This window comes from Mandrillus leucophaeus, unplaced genomic scaffold (genome assembly GCF_000951045.1).
Source record: "Mandrillus leucophaeus isolate KB7577 unplaced genomic scaffold, Mleu.le_1.0 Scaffold150, whole genome shotgun sequence".
NCBI classification, from domain to species: Eukaryota; Metazoa; Chordata; class Mammalia; order Primates; family Cercopithecidae; genus Mandrillus; species Mandrillus leucophaeus.
The window spans coordinates 4154741-4162236 of NW_012101477.1; the positions used below are offsets into that span (position 1 = coordinate 4154741).

General features: G+C 47.5%; 1 long non-coding RNA gene across 1 annotated transcript; it reads left to right on the forward strand.

Moving 5' to 3' along the window:
• Positions 1 to 2306: 2306 nt before the first annotated feature.
• On the forward strand, positions 2307 to 6092 carry LOC105535790. Its single transcript, XR_001005501.1, has 3 exons — positions 2307 to 2595; positions 3223 to 3332; positions 5951 to 6092. It is a non-coding gene; the product is annotated as an uncharacterized LOC105535790 (long non-coding RNA).
• Positions 6093 to 7496: the final 1404 nt, after the last annotated feature.

The following is a 7496-nucleotide window of genomic DNA, read 5'->3' on the forward strand; positions in this document are numbered from 1 at the left end:
TCCTTCTACTAATCAAATCCCTCTGGCTTTGATTTAAACTCATCATATGGTTGTTTTCCCATTCAAGGTGGCTCTTATCTCACCTTTAAAATCCCTTCTACTTCCCTGGCCTTACATGTTTCTCAGCTTCTCCTTTTTTCAAACCAGAATCATTTTCTTAAGACAACTTTAGGTTGAATTAGATGGATAGTAAAGAGGCCAAGATCAGAAGGCCACTCAGTCCATTGGTTCATTGGCATCACTTGGTGACCAGATGGTGCCTGCTACTAATCTTTTCCATCCTCCAGGCCCAAACCTAGATGGTGGGCAAGACTGCCCAGCTCTGGTTAGAAGCATAATCTTATTTTATGAGGTCCTGCTATGCTTCATACTACTCTGTAAAAAGTAATTGTACTTCCTATGTAAGATAGGAAAACAGAAGCACAATGCTGGGAAATGACTTGACCAAGGTCATACTACTCACCCGCAGTTGCAATTCTGCCACTGAAATAAAAGTGACAGATTGACACATACAAACATGCAGACAGGAAGAGCGAGTGGCAGATAAGAGAGGCAAAGACAGGGATAGAAAGAAATATTGGTGGGGACAGAATGAGAGAGAGAGGAAATGAAAGAGAGAGAAAAAAATTCAGCCTAAATGACGACTTCCTTGCTTTCCTGAGGCATTTATCTTTCATTTGACCTTAGAAGAGTCTATTTATGTAGAGATTTTAAATTGAGAATTGTTTTTCTTTTTAAAAAACATCCCTGTGCAGTTAGCACAGTTTTATATTAATTTCTATTCATGCCAGTGGCTTCAGTATTTATTCTCCTCCAAAATCACTGAGTTGGAAGGGACAGAGTGAAAGTCATTTGGCTTTTTGTGTTTGTTTGGATTCAGAGCCTGAGGCCCAAGGGGAAGGGTGGGGGCTGGGGTCAGCGCATCGGGCTGAAAACTGGGGAGATGGGGGATGGCCAACAGTGTTGTCAAGCATCTGACTTCTCTCCAAACCATACTGCATCTTGGGTTGTCAGCTCTGAAGTCCTTGGGGGTGGGGAGGGGGGTTGGACAGGCCAGAGCCATGAATCCCCTGGCTCCCCAGAGCCACGAATTAGCGATTCAGCATCCTGGAGTTGGTGCCCAAACTGGATCTTGAAGTTTATGGTAAATTGAAAGTCACTGTGGCCAAGAGGTCGAGTTTGGGTCTGGGCATCTATCTGATTGCCTGGGTATATGTCCCAACTTCACCACTTACTGGTTTCATGGCGTTATTCCAGTCCCTTTACCTCTCTGGGCCTCAGTTGTTCTCATATGCAAAATGGGATCGGTAAGAATCATGGCCTCCTAGGGTTGGTATGGGGATTAAGGAAGTCATTGCTCATGAAGAGCTTGGCATAGTGCCTGGCACTCAAGAAAATCTCTGTTAGTTGAATGAATATAGTTCTTGCACTTGCATGATAATTCTGCAAGAAGCATCATGGAGAGGTGACTCCACAGGACATAGGCTCTGGAAACAGATAGACCTAGGTTCAAATCTGTTGTAGATGCCTGAATTTGTATGCTGGCTTCACCACTTGCTAGCTGTGTAACCTTGGACCAGTCAGTTTACTTTTCTGTTTATTGAAAACAGAGATGATAATAATACCTACCTCATAGAGTTGCCAGGAAGACTAAACTAGGACACAGGGCTTAGCAAGGTGCCTGGCATACTGTAAGAGCTCAATGAATGTTAGGAAATGAAAGTTAGTTAAAAACAAGCCACATCCCATGCATAAGAATTCACAAAACAGAGAAATGCAGTGGCAGGCTTTGCAAACAGAGGGAATAGCAGGTGCGAAGCCTCAGAGGCATGAACGGGCACAGCATGATGAGAAGACTGGAGTCAATAAGGCATGGCTGAAGCAAAGAGCGAGTGGTAGGAGCTGTACAGCAGATGTGGACAGGAGGAAAGTCATGCAGAGCCTTGAATGCAGTCTAGGGAGCTTCAACTTCTCTCTGAGAGCGATGGAGAGCCACTGAGTGTTTTAAGTAAGGGAGGGACATAGTCATATTTGGACAACCTGAGCTCTTAGTCCCTATGAGGGCCTTGGCAATCAGGGCCAGATGTTTCATTAAATGGATGGTAAAACTGAGACCCCATATGGAGAAGGGCTTTCCTGGTGCCTAGGGTGAGGCTTCAGCAGGTCCAAGGTCAGAATCCTAGGCTTGGCCCAACCATCTCTCTTCTAGTATTCCTGGGCTTGGGTGAAGGCAGAAAAGACCCAGCACCCATGGACCCCGCTGGAGCAAGGAACTGAGTGCTGCACACAGAACAGCCAGAAAAATCCCCCTGGTAAACAACAAACAGCATTTAATTAACTTGCAAGTCTGGGTCAGCTGGGTTGTCTTGGCTGGGGTAGCTCAGCTCTGCCAACTCCTCCTCCCAGGACCAGCAGGCTATGCTAGGCATGTTCTTGTGGCAGTAGCTGAGGCGCAAGCAGTCAAGCCCAACCACAGAAGTCCTTATCAAGCCCCTGCCTGATGCACTGCTGCTCTCATCCCATTGGCCAGAGCAAGTCCTATGGCTGAGCAATGTCCACTCAAGTCACAGTGGGAGGGCACTGCAAGGTAATACGGTAAAGAGTGGGACGTACAATTGGGGCATGCTGGGGAGGAAGTAAGGCATTAGATTCATCGTCATAGCTACAATAGGTGCTCTTTAGAGGCTTCCCAGGCCTCCAAGCCCCCTTTCTGCCCTCAGACATCCATTTGTCACCCTAGCCATGGCCCCCAGGAAGGGGTGGGAAGAAAGGCCACCAGCATTTCCTGAGCACACACACCAAGCACCGTGCTACGTGCTCTGCAAGCCCATGTTCCTGAATGCACATGTCTTCCCAGCCTCTCCTGCCATGCCTCTCTCCCCCTTGCCCACCCCTCACTGGCTGCACTGCTAACACCAACATTCAAAGCTCCCCTGTGCTTCCCTCCTCAGGACCTTTGCTCATGCTGTGCCCTCTGACTGACACATTCCCCTCTGTCTTCACTCCCTCCAAGGCAGACTGCTTCGCATCTCCTCTGAAATGCCTTCCCTGGCCACCCTGTCTCAGTATCTGTTTATTCTCCACTACGGAAGCTCTTGTTTGTTGTCTTCATAGCTCTCATCACTGTCTGCAGTGGTGCATTCATGTATTTGGTTGATTCATGTCTGTCCCTCTCAAGACTGTAAGTACCATAAGGGAGCATATCTCTCGGACCTTGTGCAGGGCCTTCCACACTGTAGACATTTAGTAAATATTTTTCAGAAAGAAGGAAGAGAAAGAGAGGGAGTGAAGAAGGAAGAAAGGGAAGGAGGGAGGGAAGGAGAGATGATGAGGTAAGAATTCTTCATGCCCATTTTACAGATCAAAAGAGGTTCAAATGCATGAAGTCCCTTATCCATAGGCCCACAGTCACACCATTAGGAAGCTGCAATGTAAACTCAAGCCTAAGAGACCCCTCTCTACTCTCCCCTCTATTCATCCCTCTAGACCACGAATTATAAAAAATGATGTTAACCATACAAAATACAGTCCACCAGCCAGGTGCGGTGGCTCTCACCTGTAATCAACACTTTGGGAGGCCAAGGTGGACAGATCACAAGGTCAGGAGTTTGAGACCAGCCTGATCAACATGGTGAAATCCCGTCTCTACTAAAAATGCAAAAATTAACCAGGCATGGTGGTGCTTGCCTGTAATCCCAGCTACTCAGGAGGCTGAGGCAGGAGAATCATTTGAACCCGGGAGGCAGAGGTTGCAGCGAGCCAAGATTGCACCACTGCACTCCAGCCTGGATGACAGACCATCTCAAAAACAAAACAAAACAAAAAATATTTATATAGAAAGTCAATCAGGCCAGGCACAGTGGCTCATGCCTGTAATCCCAGCACTTTGGGAGGCCGAAGGAGACAGGAGTCCAGCAGTTTGAGAGCAGCCTGGGCAACATAGTGAGACCTCATCTTATTAGTCAGGCGTGGTGGCATGCACCTGTAGTACTAGCTACTTAGGATGCTGAGGTGGGAGGATTGCTTGAGCCTGGAAGGAAAAGGTTGCAATGAGCCTGCCTGCGTGACAGAGAGACTCTATCTAAGAACAAGAAAATAGAGTTAATCACATAACAAATGCTCATCTGCCCAGCACACAGCTTAAGCACTAGAACATTATGAGGAACTCTGAGAGCTCCTGACCTCCCTTCCTGGACCTCTTCCCTCCTTGCCTGCCTCCATAGAGGTGGCCATCATCTAAAATGGGCTGTTCCACATTTTCTGTGACCCTCAGCATGCCCCAAGCTTATTCTCACCTCAGGGCCTTTGTTCATGCTGCCTGGTGTACCCTCCCTTCCCTTCCTCAAATCCTTCCCATCATTCAAGACCCAGCTCCAGTCCTGCCTCCTCCATGACACCTTCTCTGCTTGATCCAGTCTGAGGTCATTTCTCCTGGGCAGTTCATTCTCATGTGTGGCTTGAGGCAAGTAAAAATTAGGCTTGTTCAAATGCTTGCTGCTGTAAGTTGAGGCTGATGTCGCTGCCTTAGTCTAAACTGTGATCTGCACAACCAACAGCTTGCTCGAATGTTCCGTGTGGACATTTTGCAGCAAGCCTCAAACCAAATGCCCCATCAGCCCTCAAAGCCTGTTGCTCTCCCTGTTTTCTGGGCTCTTGGGGATCAGCCCCACTACCCACCCTGCTACTAAGCCCAAAGTCTAACTCCTCAACGCACCCTCCCCACCAGTCAAGACACCATTCACCCCACTCATCCCAGCACTTCTGTCTCCTGCTTCCTCTCCACCACCATGTCCGATGCCCTAGTCCAGCTACCATCCTGTCTCTCTTACACGACAAAAACTACCTCTCTGGTCTCCTCGCTTCCACTCTCACACTCTTACAATCCATTTTCCAGACATCAGCCAGACTCTTTTAAGAATACAAACATTATGTTAAATGAAATAAGCCAGAAACAGAAAATTAAACACCACATGTTATCACTCACATGTGGAAGCTAAAAAATGCTAATCTCATAGGAGTAAAAAGTAGAGCACACGCTAGCAGAGGCTGGGAAGGGTTAAAGGGGTGGGGATAGGGTGAGTTTTGCTGGAGGATACAAAATTGCAGCTAGATACCAAGAATAAGTTCTAGTGTTCTATACCAGTATAGGATGACTAGAGTTAACAATAATATATTAGTTTCAAATAACTACAAGAAGGATATTGAATGTTCCCAACACAAAGAAATGATAAATATTTGAGATGATGGATATGCTAATTACTCTGATCTGACTGCCATACATTATATGTATCAAAACATCATTAATGCCCCATAAATATGCACAATTACTATGTGTCAATTAAAAAATTGTTTAAAGATTACAAACCAGATAATGTTGCACCTCGTTAAACCCCTATGCTGGCTTCCCAGTGCTCTTAGAAAGAAACCAAACTCCTTATCACGGCCTATGAGGTCCTGCATGGTCTGGGCTCTGCTCATCCTTTGGCCTTATGTATTGATTTATTTTTGTAGAGACAGGGTCTTGTTGTGTCGCCCAGGCTGGTCTCAAACTCCCGGCCTCAAGCAATCCTCCTGTCTCGGCCTCCCAAGTAGCTGGGAGTACAGGCGTGAGCCGCTACACCCAGCACATGGCCTCATCTTCTTCACCACTCCTCCTCCCTAACCTTGCCCTGCTCACAGGTCCCGTGAACCCCCAACCCCCAAGCCCAGTAGACCTTGGCCACCTGTGTCCCCTGCCTGGACCACTCTCTCTGGCTTTTTGCCTAATTACCTCCTAACACTTCCACCACTAGGTCTCCACTCAAAAGTTATCTTCTCAAGTCAATGCAAGTCAAACTCCCATTATTATGTGCTAAAAGCCCTAGGAGCCTCTTCTGTAAGGCACCTATCATTGTTGAAATCTAACATATCTTTGCGTGATTCTTGGATTAATGTCTATCTTTTCCTCTAGAATGTGAGTCTCATGAGGGCAGGGACTGTGTGTCGTTCACTGCTATATCCTAAGATCTCCATCCAGCAGCCAGAAGCAGGCTCAAAACTATTTGTGAAATCAATGAATGAATAGAACTGCAGTAACTATGTGTGTAGAGGCACACTACGTGAAGAGCACAAGATTATGGAGAGGCAATTGGCAGGACTGGGGTACTGATTAGATAGGGAGGGGGAGCTGGCTCCCATTACCCTCAGTGTTTGCTCAGGCTCCTGTATGCAAACAATACCCCAATCATGATGACTGTGACCATGGCCCCCTACATCCATGGTCTCCAGCCAGGCTGCCGCCTTCTTGGTCCTGCTGCCTCCTCAGTCCCTGGTAATGCTGGCACCTCCAAGAGAGGGGACAGAAGGGGAAAGGAGAAAGGGGGAGGAGAGGGGAGAAGAGGATGAGAGGAAGAAGAAAAAGAAGAGGAAGAAGAAAAAGAAGAGGAAGAATCTTCCATTCTCTCTGTTTTTTATTATTTTGAGATGGGGTCTCACTCTGGTGTCTAGGCTGGAGTGCAGTGACACAATCTCAGCTCACTGCAACCTCCAACTCCCAGGCTCCCTCCTACCTCAGCATCCTGAGTAGCTGGGAGTACAGGCACGCACCACCATACCTGGCTAATTTTTGTATTTTCTGTAGAGACAAGATTTCACCATGTCATCCATGCTAGTCTCAAACTCCTGGACTCAAGTGATCTGCCTGCCAGGGCCTCCATTCTCTCTTGAGCTCACTCCAGTCAGGCTTAATCCCCCCCCACCTCTCAAAAACTGCCTCGGCCAAAGTCACTAATGACCTTTAGGCTGCTCGCCCAGTGGTGAGTCCTCTGTTTTCATCTTACTGGCCCCAAAAGCAGTAATAGATACAATGGATCATGCTCTTCTTCTGGAAACACTTTCTCCACTTGCCTTAGACTGGGGCTCCTCCTACCTCACCAGCAGCTGCTTCTCTGTACCCTTCCTTGTCTACCTCTTAACTTCCCACCTCTTCAGTCTGGGGCCCCAGGGCTCAGTCCTTGGTCCTCCTCTCCTCTTCATCTACTTTCACTGCTTTGGTGATCTTATCCAATCTATGACTTTAAATATTAATGTCAGGCTGGGTGCGGTGGCTCATACCTGTAATCCCAACACTTCGGGAGGCCGAGGTGGGTGGATCACTTGAGGTCAGGAGTTCAAGACCAGCTGCCCAATATGGTGAAACCATGTCTCTACTAAAAATACAGCAAATTAGCTGAGCACGGTGGTGCGTGCTTGTAATCCCAGCTACTTGGAAGGCTGAGGCAGGCGAATCGCTTGAACCCAGGAGGAGGAGGTTGCAGTGAGCCAAGATTGTGCCACTGCACTCCAGCCTGTGTGACACAGCACAACTCTGTCTCAAGAAAAGTAAAAAATTTAAAAATATATTAATATCATCTGTGCCCTGATGTCCCCTAAGTCATAGCCCCACCCAGAACCCCTCCTCCAGACCTCTAGATCTGTCCTAGCAGATCCCAGCAACCCTTGACATCCCTAGGCTTGAT